We start from the raw sequence: 19,900 nt of genomic DNA, 5'->3' as shown, positions 1-19,900 counted from the left end.
TTGCAGGTGGTAGAGGGTGTTGCCCTCCCCACCCCCCACCTCCCCCAGGGGAGGCCAGTTTCTGGTGGCCCCCCGGGGCACCGGGGGTGGCAGGCTTGGGAGTCCAAGGGCCCACTGTTTGAATACAAGCACCACTTTGCCATTTATTAACCGGTTGGCTTTAGGCCATTTACTTAATTGATCTGAAACTCAGTTTCTTCATCTGTGAAACAGGCGTAGCAATCTTTTCCTTGTAGGACTGCCTGTGCCCAGCACGTTCTCTAATACATGCTATTATTATCAGCAGGAACAACTTATAATAAACAGTCACCCCCCCCCCAGCACTGTACCCATTCCTTTGCCCTACTCCATCCACCCCAGTGTTGAAGGCACTTAAGCAATTAAATGCTTACCCTGAATGCAGCAAATACGTTATCTCATTTAATCAACAGAACAACCCTATGAAAGGAGCGTGTTATTATCCCTATTTATTGTTTGTGTTGTGCAAATGAGGGAGCTGGGGCTTGTAGAACTTTCTGTCTCACCCAGCTAAGTGGAGAAGAGCACAGACTGTGTGGTTTTACATTGGGGCTCTGCTGTTCAATGAATAGCTGTGGACACAGCATAAGCTCCTGAAATTAACCGAAGTCTCAGTTTCTACATCTGTAAATTGGAAACATTCATGGTATCTCCCTGGAAGGTCATTGGGAGAGATGCATGTACAGGGCCCAGCTCAGTACTGGCACACAGTAGGTGCCCAGTAAATACTAGCCGGCATCTCCAACATCACCATTGTCATCACCATCACCATTATACCACCAGTGGCATTCCTGGTGTCTCCTGCTCTTTGGTGGTGTTGGGAGGTTAAGTGTGTGTGAGGGTTCTCCACAGGCCACAGAGCAACTCTCTCATTAACTCCCCCACCCCCCACGCACACTTCAGTACCCAGGACTTGGGAAAAAGGACACTAAACAGATTATGACTCCATTTCGGGAATTAAATCAAAACTCAAGACTAACTCAATTTTGTTCCTGACGAGAGAGAAAGGTTAAAAGGGAGTGAGGAGGCGTCTGGGTGTGCTCTCAGAATTGTAATTGGTTCTGGATCCTTGCCCCGGGCCCCTCTGCAGGGCCAGCCCGCCCCCCCCACCCCCATGGGGATCCCTTGGGTTGAAGGAATGGAAGAGCCTTAGAACGCTGTGTCACCCGGAAGTGGGTGAGGGGGCTGGGAAATCGTCTGAGAACATTTCCCCAAGAAGGATTCTCTCCTCACAGCCCTGAGTCAGCCTAGCCCTGGATTGAAGGGGATCCCAAGACAGGATAAGGAATGAGGTTTAGGTGAGTGGGCGGGTCTCAGTAGAGTGGAGGAAGGGTCCTGCTCCAGGCGGCCACCTCCCTGGAGAAATGTCGCGCTGCTGTGCTTCTCTTTAAACACACGTTAGCAACGCTGACTGCCATCTCTTACTTTCAGGTATACTTATTAGACACCCCAAAACATTATATGACATGCGGACGTGCATAAACATATGTTCTGTGTGTGGATATCCACCCAGCTCTCCTTCCCAGCAGTACATTAGCCTGTATTCTTCTGAGCACTGTGAACTAAAAGTGAAAATCAATTTCAGCTTAAGGGAGACGGTAATTTCCCCCCCGTGTTTTCTCCTTGGCTGTTAACACTCTCCATCCAGGCTTGGAAAGACCATTATTTCCTATTATACAGAAGGGGAAACTGAGGCTGGAGACAGATATGAGTGAGTGGCTTGTTCAGAATCACAGTTGCAGCGTAGGATCCAAGGATGATTTCAAAACAGAAACCGAGGTCTCCGAGGGAGAGAGGGCAGGGAGAGACCCCATCTCAGCCCTGACCCGGAGGCCGCAGGCCTCTCCAAAGCCAGGTGGGTTGGGGGCCCCCGCGCCTTGGAGGAGGGACTCCCGGGCTAGCCAAACAGCCGGCCTCGGGCGAGAGCGTCGCCAGCGCGTCCTCATTCCGCGATTACTGTCAGGGGACCATCCATCAGCGCCGCCCGGGACGCTCAGCCCAGACTGCCCGCCGCCCGCCGGGGTCTCTCCAGATCGCATTAGCGAGGGGAGAGGGCGCGCTTTGGCACCACGGCGGGGAGGGGGACCTGGGCAGGCCCCAAGGCTGCTCTGGGACCCCCCTCCTCCCAGCTCCCGCCCTGGAGCCTAAGGGCGCTGAAGGGGGCGCTAGAACCAGCGAGGGGCAGGGAGGGGAGCCCCAATACGGAGGCTCCGGGGAGGGGGCCGGGGCATGCTGGGAGGAATGGCCAGAAGCAGAAAGAGAAACACCTGTAAAGGGCGAAACAGGAGCAAGTTGGCTGGCGTGGGTGGGGGGAGGCACTGAGCAGGGGTGCAGAGAATGGGAGAGAATTCGTGGGAGAGAAGGGTTTTACTGGGGGGGGGGGGAGGAGAATTTGGAAAAAAGAGGAGAGCAATCAAACAGGTTGCTGGGAACCCTAGGGATAAGCTAGGGAAGCCCCCTCACATTACACATGGAGAAACTGAGGCCCAAATGGGGGGAGCCCGTATCCAAGGCCGACTCCAGCTGCTGGCTGGCCTAGCTTTTGGCCCCCAGGCTCATTTACTCAGTCAATACATGAGTTTTGAGTGTCTGCATTGTGCTGGGCACCGGGGCTGCCTAAAGGATGCAGGACCAGCTCCTGCCTTCCAGAAGCTGCAGTCTGTCCTGGGCAGGGGGAAGGGGCCTGACCACCCAGAGGAGCTCCCTCACCTGCAGCCAGGAGGGGTTCTAGGAGCCCCACTTCTTTTTTTTTTTTTTTAATTTTTTTTTTCAACTTTTTTTAAAATTTATTTTTGGGACAGAGAGAGACAGAACATGAATGGGGAAGGGGCAGAGAGAGAGGGAGACACACAGAATTGGAAACAGGCTCCAGGCTCCGAGCCATCAGCTCAGAGCCTGACGCAGGGCTCAAACTCACAGACCGCGAGATCGTGACCTGGCTGAAGTCGGACGCTTAACCGACTGCGCCACCCAGGCGCCCCTAGGAGCCCCACCTCTTCTGGCCTTTCCATCCCCCTTGCCCTCTGCTGCTCTGCATCCATCCTCATGGCCTGTGGCAGCTCCATAGAGGAACCCCTTCCTTCACGTTCCATGGGGCTCCCCAGGAGCTGAGACAGGTGCTTGGAAGTTTGGCCAACTTCTTTTGCCTCCCGTGGTCCACAGACTAGACCTGAAAGCAAGACCCCTATTCCTTGCTCAGTTAGTCTTCCGGGGATGGGCGACATCCCACAGTAACCGTGAGATCAAAGCAGGCTGTGGTAGGCAGGACTGAGGAACTTGTCCATGAAGCACTTTCAGGTTCCACGGTCTGGAATCATTTTTTGCTGGGACTCTAAAGCAGCTGTCCTTTCCTGAGGGCGGGGCTGGCACCATCTTCCAGGGAAGGACTTGCCCTCCTCAGTCAGATTCTCCAGTGCCCGGTGTGAGGCTTTGTGCAGTTCGAGAGAACCTGGTCCCTGTCCGTGGGGTTTGTGCTCTAGACACAGATGAGCTGACATGTCCCTGGCTTCCCCACAGTCCCTGCGACATCATGGCATCCCCAAATCCTTTGCAGGCTCAGGTCATCTCCTTCCTCCTGCCTCTGGGGGACCTGAGTGGTTCCATCGAACCCCTCACGAAACCTCTCTCCTCAAGCCTGTTCCCAACAAACAGGATGTGTCTCCCTCCTTCCCCATTGTCCAGCATCATCGCTTTGACTTGACTTGGGATTTTGTCGTGACCAAGGCCGAAGCGGCACAACTTTTCCACAAACATCCCTCCCTCCAAGTCATACTCACCCAATCTTCAATGGCCAGGCAGCGAGTGGGGACAATCCCTCTCCAAGAGCTCTGGAAACTTCTCTTTCCTCTATCTGAAACAAGCTCTCTTTTATGCTCTGAGGTTGTGGTGGTTGTTTGACGAAGGGACCAGCTTTCATCCACAGCCCAGGTTAGATTTAGAGGGAGGCATATGTGAGAGTTTCCAGTTCCAGAATCTTTGCCTCTGTGCCAGTCCCCAAGGCGGTGTGAGGCTCAGGAAGGGAGAGAAATGAGCAGAGGAGGACATGAGCAGATTATCAGGGATGGGGCCCCCAGAGGGCAAGAGAAGTGGACACTCTTCAAGTTCCAGACCAAAGACCCACAGGCGAATTTCAGCATTATTCCTTACTGCAGGCAAAGTGAGGCCCTCGGGATCTAGTCCAGTGGAAACGCCTGGGAAAAAGGCTATTGCTGCAGCCCCTGACACTTTCTCCAGAGGAGGATGTCAGGAGCGGTGTTGGAAGCTGAGAGGTTGGGCATAGACTGAAGAAATTCTTCCAGCGTCATGTAGACGAGGACGTAGAGCGTCCAGCCCAGCAAAGCATCCAAGGAAGGAGGCCTTGGCAATAACTCTCTGTGTCTCTGTACTAATTCCACACATATTGTCTCGCGTGATCCTCGGTGCTGGGTTCAGCGCCTGGCACAGAATACACGCTTGTTGTACAAATGGATGAATGAGGAGCCGTGGGAGGAAGGTCACGCTCCGCGCTTATAGATGAAGAAACAGAGGCACAGAAAGGTTAAATGACTGGCTCAGGGTCACGTGTCTTGTCACGGGCAGGGCTGAATTGCAGTGGAGAGCCACTTTGGTGGTCGGGAGAGGTGGAGAGGAGGGAGGCAGGAAGGGAAGGAATAAACTATCAGATGCACATGGAGGGGAGTGGGGCACAGAGGAGAGCTCCGTAAACACGCAACACTCTGAGAAAGATGGCATTTAAGACCACGCACCTTTGGGGTGCCTGGGTGGCTCAGTCGGTTAAGCGCCCGATTTCGGCTCAGGTCATGATCTCGCGGTCCGTGAGTTCGAGCCCCGCGTCGGGCTCTGTGCTGACAGCTCAGAGCCTGGAGCCTGTTTCAGATTCTGTGTCTCCCTCTCTCTGACCCTCCCCCATTCATGCTCTGTCTCTCTCTGTCTCAAAAATAAATAAATGTTAAAAAAAAATTAAAAAAAAAAAAAAGACCACGCACCTTTTCAGATGCCTCTTTGGGAGGAGGGGGTGGTGGCGCCTGGGTGGCTCAGTAGGTTAAGCGTTGGACTTTGGCTCAGGTCATGATCTTGCTGTTTGTGAGTTTGAGCCCTGGGTCGGGCTCTGTGCTGACAGCTCAGAGCCTGGAGCCTGCTTTGGATTCTGTGTCTCCTTCTCTCTCTGCCCCTGCCCTGCCTGCATTCTGTCTCTTTCTCTCTCAAAAATCAATAAACGTTAGAAAAAAAAAAAATCTTTAAAAAAAGGATGCCTCAAAAAAAAAAAAAAATAATAAATAAATTAAAAAAAAAAAAAAAAAAGGATGCCTCTTTGAAGGCTGATCTGTAGCATATGCACAGCCTTGCAAACAACATGGACAGGTCAAGGGGGAGAACAGACCACTGAAGACCAAGAGAGAAAGCTGACCCTGTCAACTTTCCAGAGTCTGGACACCTGGCCACAGACGTTTGCTAGCCCCTAAATGCTGTGTGACATCAGACCAGCCACACCCCTCTCTGGCCCTCTAGAGAACGGAGATACCAGATGAGGAGGAGGGTGCAGAGGGGACGGAAGGGCTAGGTCAGCGTCCTCAGCGTAGCCATCGCAGGCATTAGGTTCCCACTTCCCTGGATCTATTCTTTGTTGCTGCTGTGGTTGTTTTGTCCCGTTTTAATTATTTTATGTCTTTTGAATAGGAAATATATGTACGTGGTTGAAAACTCAAAAGGCACCAAAAGTGATACAGTGACAAGTAAGTCTCCCTCCCATCCTCGGGACTCCCAGGCCACCCGGGTCCTGTCTCCGTTATTACCATACCAACCACTATCTTGTATCCATCTCCAAAGATACTTTCTACCTCGCGCGGCTTGTCCCCTGAAGTCACCGCAAAGCTGAGCTGAGCACTGGGGATTTGAGGAGAAGTGCTAAAGGCCCACACGTGGACCAGTGGGGTCTGGGGCACCAAATGCTGTCAGTCTCCCCTCCCACGCCCTAGGAGCTTGGAAGCCTTGCAGGTGACAGGGAGGGGTGGGGCCGGGCAGAGGCAGAAGCTGCTCAAGGGCCTGGCCTTCCACCCTGCCATCCCATGGTCTCTCTCACAGGCCTGCAGGGCCCTCGGCATCAGCCTAGCCTGCTCGGGATCCCCAGCGCACAAGGCTCCACACCTTCCCTCTTCCACCTGTTGCACGGTCGGCAAGTCTTTCTTGATGCCTCGCTCCACTTCCTTCTACTCCAGGTGCAGCCTGGGACCTTTTATTTTGCCCTCAGTGTGGGGGGGGGGGATCCTCCTCTTGGAGATGGTGACTTGGTTCCCTCCCCCGCCCCACGTACGCAATCAGCCACCCTCTCTGCACCTTGAAGGCCTCTGAACTCCTGGCCCAGCCGTTACTGCCAACCACGTCATGCTTGCTTGGCACATCCCTTCGGTATTATTAGCCCAAATTACACTTTGGCCGTGGAGATGAGGAAATCCCAACCCAAAGCCAAGTCTTCCAGCAGGGGGTAAATCCAGGCCAGTCCCTTTGGCAACTGAATCTCTCCTTTTTGGGCGATGCACTGGCCCAATCTTGCACCATACCCATCTCCTTGACTCCCAGATCCTCACACATGGCCGGTAGTGAGATAAGGCCCAAGTTAACCCCACACCTGGGATGGCCTCCCCTTGTCTTCCTCTCCAAACCCTCCCCTGGTTAACCTCATCCTTCATATTTACTCACTAAGCAATTATTGAGCACTATTCCAGGTCCTTGGGATGATGCATCAGTGAACAAAACAGAGAAAGACCCCTGCCTCTGTGGAGCTTACATTTTAGCAGAAGAGACAGATAATACACAATATATTTATTAAATAGGTAAACCATATTGTATATTAGAAGGTGATAGGGGTACAGAAAAAAAACAGATCAGGGTCGGGGCGCCGGGCGGGGGCGGGGGGCGGCTCAGTCGGCTAAGCATCTGACTTCAGCTCAGGTCATGATCTTGCCGTCTGTGGGTTCGAGCCCTGCATCGGGGTCTGTGCTGATAGCTCAGAGCCTAGAGTCTGCTTCAGATTCTGTATCTCCCTCTCTCTCTGCCCCTCCCCCACTCATGCTCTGTCACTCTGTCTCTCAAAAATAAATAAATGTTAAGAGAAAAAACAAAAAAAAAAACAGATCAGGGGAAGCGGGATCAGGATGGTGGAGAAGTCCAGGGGCCAGGGGCACCTGGGTGGCTCAGTGGTTTAGGCGTCCAACTTCAGCTCAGGTCATGATCTCGCCGGTCGAGAGTTCGGTTCGAGAGTTCAAGCCCCTCATCTGGCTCTCTGCTGTCAGCACAAAGCCCACTTCAGATCCTCTGTCCCCCTCTTTCCCTGCCCCTCCCCCGTTTGCACTCTCCCCCACCGCCAGCACCCTCCCACCCCCACCCCCCCCCCACCCCCCGACCACCCAGCTTGCACTCTCAAGCATGCCTTCTCTCTCTCAAAAATAAATAAACATTAGGAGCACCTGGGTGGCTCAGTCGGTTAAGCTTAGGATTTCAGCTCAGGTCATGATCTTGCAGTTCATGGGTTCAAGCCCCAGGTCGGGTTCTGTGCTGACAGCTCAGAGCCTAGAGCCTGCTTCAGATTCTGTGTCTCTATCTCTCTCTGCCCTTCCCCTGTTCTCACTCTGTGTGTGTGTCTCTCTCTCCCTCTCAAAAAAAAACATTAAAAAAAATTTAATAAATAAACATTTAAAAAAACAGGATGGTAGAGAGGTCTGCAAGTTCAAATATGGAGTCAGCGGGGGTCTCATTGAGAATATAGTATTTGAACAAAGACTTAGAGGTGAAGGGGTAAGTAAGGCCCACAGATATTATAAATAAGGGTGTTCCAAGCACAGGTAGCAGGTGGTGCAAAGGCCCTAGGGCAGGTGCGTGCCTGGCAAGTGTGTGGAGCCTGGAGGCCAGAGTAGCTGGAAAGGTGTGAGCAAGGACAGCGGGGGAGGATGACAGCAGCACTGAGGGGCGAGATGATGATGCAGGGCCTTGAATACTGTCTTAAGGACTTTGATCTTCATTCACTCTTAGGGAAGCAGGGAGGAAAGACACGCCGTGCCAAGTTCTAAATGGTCCTTCTGCCTTTTGTATTGGGAATGGTTTGCATAGGGCAAGAGAAGATACAGGGGGCTTGTGGCAAGGTTACTGCACTAGTCCACGTGAGAGGCAAGTGGCTCAGACCAGGTGGCAGCAGTGCACGCGGTGACAAGGGTTCTGGATTTGGTGACCGTTTTCTCTGCCTCGGCTTCCGTCCTTTTGCTCTGTTCACTTTGTCTCTTTTTTTCCAGGTTGTGTGTTTTCTCTTTTCTGGACGACTGAGAGCTTTCTGAGGGTGGGGCTCAATTCCTGCCCCAGGATCTGCCCCGGCACCTGGGGCAGCACCCGTTCAAGGGCAGATGGCCCAGTGCTGCCTAGGAACAGGCTGACAAGCTGGGCAGCCTGGCAGCCTCCCCCGGTCTCAGGCTCCCTGAGCCGAGGGGAGGAAGGAGGCTGCTGTCTTTAAAGATGACGTGATGGACAGTTATTGAAGGCGCTCAGCTGGGGCTCTACTCTAGTCTTAATCTGAGCCGCCCTCAAGGAAATCATAACCAGCTCTTAAAAACATGTTAAGACCAAAGCTGGTGTGTGTGTTTGAGCAGAGCTTCAGACAGCTACTTAACACTGAGGGCCTCCAGGCCTTTGATTCCTCTACCCCTCACTTTGCCCTCTCCCCCCATCTGGCTGGTGTTTATCGGCCAAGACGTTGTTTAAATCACACTCGCTTCCTATAAACATTTCACTTGAAATGCCATCCGCTGCTCCAGAAATTCATCTATCACCAGCTCGGGGGTGTACTTGAGAAGCCTCGGGGCGATGACTCCCCATTCTCTCTCTCCTGTCCCCCCATCATCCCTCCTCCCCTGACCCATATGCTCAGGTTTCACACTGTAAGAACAACTTCCCCTCCGTGTAACAGGGCACTTAGTGCCAGGATTATTTATAACAGCTGAGGTGGCAACAGGCTGTGGGGAGCCACCCGGCCCGTGGATGCCTCCGCTTGCAAAGCTCAATAAATGGACCTGGCACACTGTTTACCACCTGATGTCTCGGCCTCTTGTGTCTTTCCTTCCGGCTTCAGGGGGACATGGAGTTTGGGGAACAGGGGTCTGGATCAGGCCAAGGCTGTCCTCGGAGTTTAAGGGCTTTATACGCTGGGCACCTCTATTCCCTGTCTCTCATTTCTGCCCACGCACTCCGTCTTGAAAAAAAAGAGCAGCCTGTGGGGCTTGCTCTCCAGCAGGGAGCCCGCAGCCTCCCTAGGAGAGCTGCCTCACTCTCCCGGCACAGTGGTGGTGCTGGGAGTCAAGCTGAGGAAGCCATCGGCCTGGAACGGGGCTGCAGGTGGCCCTGGGGGTTCTTCTGAGGAAAGGTTTGAATTGGCTCAATTCAGGCTGGAGTGGAGGTAGGAGCTGGATGAATTCACTTCCCGAGGACTGAAAGCTCTCTGACCGTCCCCTTCCTCCCCAGTCCTAGCAATTCCCTAGTTGTCCTAATTTGAAGGCTCTGCTGGTTTGGGACTGCAGGATGGTAGCCTGCGCAATGGCTCCCCACCCCATCTGACTTGTCAGCCAGGGTCACATTAACAAAAGGCACCATCCGACCTCCCAGTCCTTCCCAAAAGACACTGGGGCACCTCTACCTCCTTCCTCTGCCCACTCACTGCATGCCAGGCACCTCCTAGGTGAGCTCAGGAAGAGCCTTGGTGAGAAACTTCTGGAAGGTAGACAGGGACCAGGGAGAAACCTAAGGTGGGTCAGGCAGGGGAGCAGCCCTCGTCTCTGGGGGGGTCAAGTAACGCTCCCTTTACAAGCCAAATGAAGAAAAAAAGTTCTAAGGGGAACATATGACTCCATAAAATAAAGGGACATAATTGGGAGCGATATCTAATTTATCTATTGAATGCCTCCTACGTACTCTTTTATCACTTAGATGGACAGAATATAATTGGTGTGCTGAACGCCATCAATCTCAGGGCCTGGGCTTCCTGTGCTGGCTACACCTATTACTGTCAGATTATGACACTGTAATACCAAGATCAATGACATTTTAAATGTGCTCCAGTTATGGGCAATTGCTGACAATAAAAACAGTGACAAATTGATGAAACTTGGGCAGCGATGATCTGGTGTCAAAAATAAACCATAAATAATCTGCTTTCCAAACTGGGAGAGGTGCCTGGGACTCCGGCTTAGGGGGAAAGGGCCCAGGAGGAGAGAGCCTATCCGCCCACAGCATCTTGGCCGCTCAGGAAGCCCCGCCTGCTGGGGGAAACTCCCTCCAAGGTGGGCTGCAAGGGCCCAGCAGGGAAATGGAGAGGTGATCTTTGGTCAAGACCTGGCGTCCCTTCAGAGAAAGTTCCTTATCGCTGAAACTTGGAGAAAATGACGCTTCGTATATTACACGCTCTTTCTAGATGTACCACAACGATCTCCTTCCCAGGCAGGCTGCCACTCAGCCAGGGGCTCCAGCCTCCCTGAGGCAGCGGGAGGCAGCTTGGAGTCAATCAGACTGCTGTCGGAATACTCACTTGGCCCCTTGACACCTGTGTGACCTTAGGCCAGCCACTTCACCTCGCCGAGTTCCACGTGGCTGTGACAATTTAAACGACAATGCATATAAAGCATTTGGCATGGAGCCTGGCACACAGGAAGTGCTCGCTAAGTGGTCGTCATCAGAGATGTAACTTTGGACAGTGGCGGAGAAGTATGACAAATCAAAGAATCAGAGAAGGAACTTAGGGGGCCTCACACAGAAGCACTGCTCACTTGGGGCGCCGGTGCCCCAGGGCCACACTGCAGTGGCCGCATGGTAAAGGTGTCACAGGATACATAAGAAGCTTCTCTGAGTACCACAGAGGTTTTGATGGCAAATAGTTTAAAACATCATTTTTATTTTAACACACACACAAAATATGCTATGTAATAAAATGCCCAGGTTGCATAGTTTTAAAGCTAAAACCTAAGGCCTGGGGTACGTGGGCGGCTCAGTCAGTTAAGCATCTGACTTCGGCTCAGGTCATGATCTCACGGTCTGGATTGTGAGTTCGAGCCCCGCATCAGGCTCTGTGCTGACAGCTCAGAGCCTGGAGCCTGCTCCGGACTCGGTGTCTCTGTCTCTCTCTGCTCCTCCCCCACTCACACTCTCTGTCTCTCTCAAAAATAAATTAAAATAAAGATAAATTTTGGGGGGCACCTGGATGGCTCAGTTGGTTAAGCATCTGACTTTGGCTCAGGTCGTGATCTCACTGCTCATGAGTTCAAGCCCCTCGTCGAACCCTGTACTGACAGCTTGGAGCCTGGAGCCTGCTTCAGATTCTGTCTCCATCTCTCTGCTCCTCCCCTATTTGGGTGCTCTCTCTCTCAAATATAAAATAAAAAAACATTTAAAAAATTTTTTCAAATAAATAAATTTTTTAATAATAATAAAAATAAAATAAAACCAAAGGCCTCAAAAGAGGCCTGGTCCTTGGCCAGAGCCCTTCAAGCTGAGTCCCCAGACTGCTGGGGTCCATTCACTCACCTCTCTCTAATATCAAAGGGACTTTGGCAGAAAAGTTTGAGAATCTTTACGTTAGGGACAGAGCCTGGACAAGAGCCAGGGTTTCTAACTTTGTTACTCTTTAAAAGAGCAAAACATATAAACCACACTACTGTTCCCACCTGCCCAATGTTTAACCTTCAAGTTTAGCATTTAGAACATGAAGTGTTCAGTTTAAATTTACAGCAACTTATTCCTGATTCCTTCCCGTTTAATAATTACTAGCTGAACCACTAATCATCAACTGGGTGAACAACATACTTTATAGAAGGCTGCAAAGCATAACACTTAAAAAATCGGTTGGATTCTTACAGAAAAACCCCAAAGCTTCCTGTCACTTAGATCTTTTAAGTTTTATGGCTGTGAAAGGAATTCGACCGTCCAGGTCTTGTCGACCCTTCCTCTCTTTACCTGCGTTCTCATCCCCTGCAGGTGCCCCTGTTGGCCGGGTGTGGGGCTGCCCAGGGCTCAAGGCTGCCGTGGGGTGGCCCTTTGTTCATTAGCACATCCACAGGACACACACCTAACTCCGGCTGTGTTACCAACTCAGCAGAAGCCACCTCCATGGCCCCCTGTAGCTATACTTCCTAACTCCTGGTCTTTCTAAAGTTTTACTTTCTTCTTAATGGCACAAGTAATATATATTGATTGCAGAGAAATTTAACCGTCCAGATAGTGAAAAAGTAGGAAAAAGAATCCAAATAGTTTCCCCGCCAAGGAAGAACCTTGGTTAGCTGGGGAGGGCACGTGACTTGGGGTAGCCATGTTGAGTGTCTACCTGTTTAAGTCACACAGTGTGACTCCGACGGTTTAGAGCTCTGGTCAGTGTAGGGGTTCAGTGAGGTGGTATTTTGCCAGGTGTATTGCTCTGATAAAAGTCAGAACCCTGCCCAAGTTCAAGGTGGGAGGGGACTGGTCACAGCATGGTTTGAGGATCATTAGGTTGGTCCTTTGGTGACTCTTAGGGGTTGGATCCAGAGGACAAAAGGCCTTTTGAGTGGATCCCAGCACCCCTTCACATGGCAGGCTCATGGAGAAGTGGACTGACTGGACCCTGACCAGCTCTTCCAAGATTTCCCCCTCCGCCTACTCCATTTCTTGGTGATATTTAAAACTCCGTGAATAGGGGCGCCTGGGTGGCGCAGTCGGTTAAGCGTCCGACTTCAGCCAGGTCACGATCTCGCGGTCCGTGAGTTCGAGCCCCGCGTCAGGCTCTGGGCTGATGGCTCGGAGCCTGGAGCCTGTTTCCGATTCTGTGTCTCCCTCTCTCTCTGCCCCTCCCCCGTTCATGCTCTGTCTCTCTCTGTCCCAAAAATTAAAAAAAAAAAAAAAAAATGTTGAAAAAAATTAAAAAAAAAAAAAAACTCCGTGAATAAAGAACAAGTCTAAATTATAAGTACTCCTAGGAAAGGGCATCAAGTGACGTGGATCTACAACGGCTCTTATTTTGAGAGAAGGAAATGCCTTACTCTGCCAAACGAAACTTAAGTGATGCTTGGTCCCCCCACAAGAGGAGCACCGGGGATGGTAAAGGCATTCCAGCCCCAGAACCCAGGGATGACATAGGGAAATGCCATTAATCATACCCAGGACCCAAAGAACTCTGAGGCCAAGCCATGGAAGGCTCAGGTGAGGGCTGGAAAGAGGGACAAAGACGGATGAGATTGGAGCTGAGAGCTGCAGAGTTCAGTTCAGGAAATCAGTGCTAGGGTGCAGGGGAGGGTGGGGCAGGGAAGGCTTCCAGGGGAGGGGAGTGTGTCAGAGAAAGAGAAGGAGAAGACAAACGAGAGACTGTTTAAAGGTGAATTGGCAGCGGAGGGTGGGAGGTGGCTGGGCCTGGGCAGGGGTGGGTGGGGTAAGGGAAGGAGGAGGGACAGTAGCTTTGAGGGAGCTCTTCGCAGAGGGGGCAGCCTTTCGAGGTGATGACCAGAACTCTGGGTTTTAAGAGCAGGAAAGCAGGTTATATTTCACATCCTTCCCTGAATAGAGAGATTGGATTTGGTCAAGAACAAGTCCCTAGGAAGCAATTGTGAGCACCCTGCCCGTCCATCTTGTTGATGAATATGGAGTGGGAGCAAAGTTGGGAGTGTGGGCACCTGACAAGGTCTTTATGATTCTAGAATCACTTATTACACCTTCTTCCTCCTCCTCTGCCTTGGCTAATGGGCTGCGGTACTCGCCACACAAAGGGCAACAAGGCATTCATTGTGGGTAACGCGGAAGCGGGGCCCTGCCCTTCTGGCCTTCTGAGGAAACTGGTGTTTGAATCTCGCTTGGTTTTCAACTCTCCCTTTGCCTCCAGCATGACTGAAACTTTCCCCCCCTCCAGTCTCTGGGTCGCTTCAAATCCTTCATTGCCCTCAGTCCTGAGAAGTGGGAGTCTGTTCTGCTCCCTATCATCAACCCCTGTTGTGCAATGCAGCCCCATTTCCTCCGGCCCAGAAAGACAGCTTCTGGATTAATCTTTTCCTGCAATCCAGCTCCTCTTCCTGGGACCCTCATCTTGGATACTAGCACCATCATCCCATCAGTCACCCTGGGATGAGAATCTGGGAGTCGATCTGGATTCCTTCGTCCCTATCAACCTCTCTGATTCAACAAGTATTTATTGAGCATCTTCAATCAACCAGGCCCTGTTCATGGTGCTGAAGAGCAGCGTGTACAAAACAAACCCGTGCCTCCCAGGCTCGCCATCAGTGACCTCTGCTGTGGATTCTACCTTTTGAACATCTGTTATCCCCTTTTCCGCTCTTACCATCCGCAGTCCTCCCTGTCACCTGGAGTCCTCCACTTGGTAGCCAGAGTGATCTTACAAACCCAGATCTGGTCAGTGCTTTGCCAAAAACCTCAAATGAAGACTTTTTTTTTTTTTTTTTTAATGTGGAATGAAAAAAATCAAGTTGTAAATTATATCATAATAGTTGAAGAGTTTTTTAAAAAGCACCGAAGCAGGGGTGCCTGGGTGGTTCAGTCGGTTGAGCGTCTGACTTTTTTTTTTAATTAAAAAAATTTTTTTTAATGTTTATTTATTTTTGAGAGAGAGACAGAGCATGAGTGGGGGAGGAGCAGAGAGAGAAGGAGACACAGAATCCGAAGCAGTCTCCAGGCTCTGAGCTGTTAGCACAGAGCCTGACGTGGGGCTTGGACCCATGAACTGTGAGATCATGACCTGAGCCAAAGTCGGACGCTTAACCGACTGAGCCACCCAGGGGCCCATTTAAAATTTTTTTTTAATGTTTATTTACTTTTGAGAGAGAGAGAGAGAGAGGGGGGGGGGAGAGGGAGAGGGAGAGGGAGAGGGAGAGGGAGAGGGAGAGGGAGAACATGAATGGGGGAGGGACAGAGACAGAGGGAGATACAGAATCCAAACCAGGCTCAAACTCATGAACCATGAGATCATGACCTGAGCTGAAGTTGGACACTTAACCAACTGAGCCACCCAGGTGCTCCCAGCATCCAACTCTTGATTTTGGCCCAGCTCATGATCCCAGGGTCATGGGATTGTGCCCTGTGTCAAACTTCATGCTGAGTGTGGAGCCTGCTTAAGATTCTCTCTTTCTCTCTCTCTCTCTCTCCCCCTCCGCCCCCTTCCTGCTCTCTCTCTCTGTCTCAAAAAAAAAAAAAAAAAAAAAAAAGCACTGAAGCAATGGACTATGTGTGTGTTAAAAATATGAAAACATAGACTGGATGGATGAACAACTCCAAATTTATGGTGGTGCCTCTGGGAGGGAGGAGAATGATACTGGGGAGGGGGAAAAGGGAGCTTTAGTTTTATCAGTAGTGACCTGTTTGTTTTATTTTTAAAACTTCAGAGCAAAGTTGACTAAAGTTTAATAATAGTTTAATAAAGCCTCAATTCTGGACAGCGGGAACAAGAGTATAGAAAAACTTGTCAACATTTAAACCATAAATACTTCCAGGGTCCCTTGCTGTCCCCACCCCCTTAGCCTGACAAATTGGCTCTTCACCAGCCTGTGCCGACTTCTCCTCTCTACACTGGAGGACCTGCGGTTTCCCCAAAGAGACCACAGGCGCTCTTGCCTCTGGGCCTTTGCCCAGGCCCTTCTCCCAGTGCCTTTCCTACTTTGCTGCTTCACCCCTGCCCTTCCAGACGCAGCTCCAGTGGGGTAGTGAGGATGGCTCGTGTAGAGAGCTGGTTAGGACTGGGGAGGCAGAAACATTCTAGAGAGGACAATTCTTTCTTGTCCTGGTTTGTATTCAGCTGCAGCCAGAGAGACGATCACTTTGTTTCTTGTTATTTAAAATCTGGTTTGTTTCAAAACTGTTATCAGTAAGGGGGATGTGGAAAGAGTAAGACCCTCCACAGAGCCCCCCTGCCCTCCAGCCTTCCCAAACAGCCTAGCCCTGAGGCAGAAGCTTCTTGGGAGAATAAGGAAAACTGATAAGCTCGTTCCCTGGTCTGGCTCTGTTGGGATTATCGTCTGGCTCTCCCTGCAGCTGTTGGAAGAGCTGCGGTAATGCAGGCCAGTGCCATCCTGTGCCTAGAGGAAGGAAACATGGCCTGGGCCTGCTGTGACCACAGCCCCTGCTGGGATGCCGAACAGACCCACAAACTCTGGGCCCCCAACATCCTCCCCATGCCATTCTGCCCTTGATTTCTTTTTTTTTTTTTTTTAATTTTTAAAGTTTATTTATTTTGAGGGGGGAGGAGCAGAGAGAGAGGGAGATAGAGAGACTCCTAAGCAGGCTCCCCGCTATCAGCACAGAGCCTGACGCAGGGCTCAATCCCTTGAACCGTTGAGATCACGACCTGAGCCGAGATCACGAGTTGGACGCGTAACCGACTGAGCCACCCAGGTGCCCCCCCCGTCTTCTGCCCTTGATTTCTGTGCATCCTTTGAGGTAGATTTAGTGTTGCCTTTTCTACATCCTCCTCGCTGCCCCTTTCACAGACTAGGGTGGATGTCCCACACATGCGCCCCCCCCCCCCCCCCGCCGCGCATGGCAACGGTCCAGCCCCCTGCAGAGCACACATCACCCTGAATTCTAACTGCCGGTTCTGCTCCTATCTTCTGCAGCAGACAGTGATCTCTGAGAAGCAGGGACGGAGTCTGTCTGGTTTGCACTTGTATCTCTAGTGCCTGTGGCACTGCCTGATAAGAGCTCAGCACTTTTTCTGAATGAGTGGATTGTCCTCCCCACCAAACTGTGAGCACCTTGTTGACCAGGACTGGGCCTTGGTCACCTCTCGGTCCTCAGTGCCTTGTATAGTGCTTGGCACCCATATCTGGTGCTCAAAAAACTTGTCGATTTGAGTGACTGGACCTCTGTTTCTCCCCCTTACACTCTGGATTCAGGGAAAGGATTTTGCTTCTCTCTCCTTCCTCCCCTGTGTCAGGGCTGGTGGTTGAAACTGTGGAGCCCTGCCTCCAATGGCCATATTCCTGGACCTTCTAAAGGTACAACAAAAGGTGATGGCCGAATCCCCGGGGCCGGGCATCTCTCCCCTGGCCTATCCCAAGTACAGGAGGACTCCTTGGGAGAAGGGGTGCTCAAGGCCCCTCCCCACTAACTTCAGTCTCCAGCATCATCGAGATCCCGTCGTCTTCCGTGAATTCTTCCTGCTATCACACAAGTTTTGTTTCATCTTAACCTATTTTCAGAGGCATGTTTTAGCCATGTGTACCTGTTTCTCAACCCAAAATAAAATACGGGATTTGTCCTACTTCAGGCCCAGTGTTTCCCCATCTGGAACTTTCTTTTCCAATTCATATCACCATTCGACTTCCAAATCAGGTCTCCTCCAGAAAGTCTCCCTTAAACACAGGATGTTTTCATTTTCATTTTCATTTTCACCCCCTTCTCCCATTACTCTCTGTCCCAACAGCATTGGTTTGTTTCCTAACTGTTCAAATGTGAATTCTGTCTTCCTAACCATACTGCATAAGCATGCACTATTTTATTTATTTTTACTTTTTATTAAAAAAATTTTTTTAACGTTTATTCATTTTTGAGAGACAGAGCATGAGCGAAGAAGGGGCAGAGAGAGGGAGACACAGAATCCGAAGCATGCTCCAGGCTCCAAGCTATCAGCACAGAGCCAGGTGTGGGGCTTGAACTCACGAACTGCAAGATCATGACCTGAGCTGAAGTTGGACGCTCAACCGACTGAGCCACCCAGGCACCCTTGTTTTATTTTTTTTTTTTTAAGTAAACTCTACTTCCAATGGGGGTTGGAACTTACCACCTTGACATCAAGAGTCGCCTGGTCTACCCACCAAGCCAGCTGGGCACCCCAAGCAAGCTCTATTTTAAAAGCAGGATTGACAGATGATTATCACAAATTGACAAGAAGAAAAAAAAATACATACCAAAAAGGGAGTAGAGGAGGATTTTTCTTTTGCTGCTTTAATGTAGAATTTGTCATCTTGGTTCTTGCAAGCTCCTTAGCACAATGGGAAAAGAATTTGATTTCTGCAAAAACTTCAGGACACATTAAGTATCTGTAAGTACACAGGAATAAAGACCATGTCTTTTACACTTATTATTTTTCTATTCCGCCCCCTTCTTCCTGGGGTTTGCCCAAAGTCCTTGGCTTAAACCCTGAGTATTAATTGGTTGACTTAGGTTTGGACTGTGGTCCACTAAGATCCCCAGATCCTTTTAAGCTAAAGAGTTTACACCCTGCCATGTGGATGTAGGTAGCAGAAGGGCCTTTAAGCGTGACCCATGAGAGAGAAGGAGGTTCTCCCAGGCGGCAGGCTCCTGGCTGTGTGCATAGGGAGGTGGGGGGAGGGGGAGAGTGGGAAGAGCCAGACTAGAGACAGACATACATACTGGGCTGGCAGTTGGGGCAGGGTTGGGGAGTGGAGAGAGGGGAAGAGAGGAGTCTGGGCCAAGGCCAGAGGTGGCTCCCAGGGGAGTCCTCAGAGCGGGCAGCCGGACGTCGCTCCATCCTTCCCGCCTGACGGATGGGTCTGTTGCTCAGGCACAAGCTGTCAGGCCGGGCCGCTGCCAAGGCAAAACAGTGGCGCTTCTGTGCGCGCTCCTCCGCGCCTGGAGAGTGGAGCCGCCCCGAAGGCCGCGGGAGTGATGGAGAAAGCAGACGTCCCGGAGCAGGAGCCGCGAGGGGCGGGGACCCGCGGCCGCTGGGTCACGCAAAGCGAAGGCCACGGGATGCCAGCAAGGGGGGTTGGCGGGGAGCCGCGGAGGGCGGGCTGGGGTGGGGGGATGGAACCAGCTCTGGGGGTGGGGGCGGGAGCCGTGGGCCGGAAGAAGGGGCAGAGGGAAGGACGCCCAACGAGGGTCGGAGCGAGGCGCTCAGTCCTCCGGCCCCACGCCCCCTCCCCTTCGATAACAAGAGCCATTTGCCTTCAGTGACGCGATGTTCGTTTCCCGGTCGGACGCTCCGAAACCGTCCGAGCGCTTCCCTCCCCTCCGGCTCCGCCACCTCGGCCGGCGCGTTCCGCAGCCGCACCGGCCGTCCGCGCTCCGCGTCCGCAGACCGGCGGCGACATCCCCGCGGCTCGCGCCCGGGACCGGGCTCCGCCAGCCGCCCCGGGGCCCGGCTCCGACCCCGCCCGGCAGCCGCCTCCCCCTCAGCGTTAATTAAAACTTGCGAGATGGAGAGGCTGGCGCGGGCGGCTCCGTTTTATTTGCAGCATCTTTCATGCTGCTGACGATCGTAAAGGGCTTTAATATTGAAATATGGGCCATTTTCCCAGCTCCAGCCCTCGCCGCGCGCTCCCCACACCCCCACACCCAGCCACCCCGCGCTTGATGAAAGAGCCCCTGCAAATCCATTAAGAAGAGATAATTGAAAACTCCGGGGTAATATTTAAGGCCGCGCGCCGACGCGGGGCGGAGGGCCCGGCTGCGCCCGCGGGGCCCGTCAGTGCGGTGCGCGCCTTCCCCCCCCGCCCCCCCCCCCCCTCGCGCCCTTCGCGGGCCTCACTGTACCCGCCTCACTCCCAGCTCTCAAAGGGCCTGCTCTCGCGTCCTGGGCGCTGCGGAAGGCTTGCCTCGAGAGACTTCTAGTTCCATAAACAGTGACAAGTCACATGGGCGAAATATGGCTCCAGAGCCAACGTGCGCGGTGGACACAGCGTCTCGCCCCACTGGTCCAGCTCGAATTTGATGCATCAGCACGAAGCCCTGCTTGGCGCCCGCGGACGCTGCGTTCCCCCTCTGCCTGCAGTGTCCCTCCAGTGCTTGCCCACACGGGGGATTGCGGCCCCTCCATCCACACCGTCCAAAGGAATGGTGCCCTGTGGGTGGGAGGGAGTGACACCGCGTCTGACCACAAGGTAATCGTCGTTGCAGCTGGTGATGAGGACACAAGGATTTGTTA

At 52.2% G+C, this 19,900-nt stretch overlaps 2 long non-coding RNA genes across 3 annotated transcripts in view; one reads left to right on the top strand and one right to left on the bottom strand.

The window, feature by feature from the left end:
• The window catches only part of LOC131519474 (uncharacterized), a 17,104-nt gene extending 8,010 nt beyond the window's left edge, over positions 1–9,094 (top strand). Inside the window, exons 2-5 of one of the 2 annotated variants that reach the window (XR_009265650.1) lie at positions 5,695–5,750; positions 5,845–6,012; positions 6,100–6,848; positions 8,301–9,094. This is a non-coding gene — a long non-coding RNA (uncharacterized LOC131519474). The remainder of the gene's footprint in view (positions 1–5,694; positions 5,751–5,844; positions 6,013–6,099; positions 6,849–8,300) is intronic. The other variant, XR_009265649.1, reaches the window with a different exon arrangement.
• On the bottom strand, positions 7,155–19,900 carry LOC131519475 (uncharacterized). Its single transcript, XR_009265651.1, has 3 exons — positions 19,510–19,900; positions 17,922–18,053; positions 7,155–7,300 (listed from the first exon to the last, which is right to left on the bottom strand). It is a non-coding gene; the product is annotated as an uncharacterized LOC131519475 (long non-coding RNA).

The sequence above is a fragment of the Neofelis nebulosa genome, chromosome 8 (genome assembly GCF_028018385.1).
Source record: "Neofelis nebulosa isolate mNeoNeb1 chromosome 8, mNeoNeb1.pri, whole genome shotgun sequence".
Lineage (NCBI taxonomy): Eukaryota > Metazoa > Chordata > Mammalia > Carnivora > Felidae > Neofelis > Neofelis nebulosa.
This window is presented reverse-complemented; position numbering and strand designations above follow the sequence as displayed.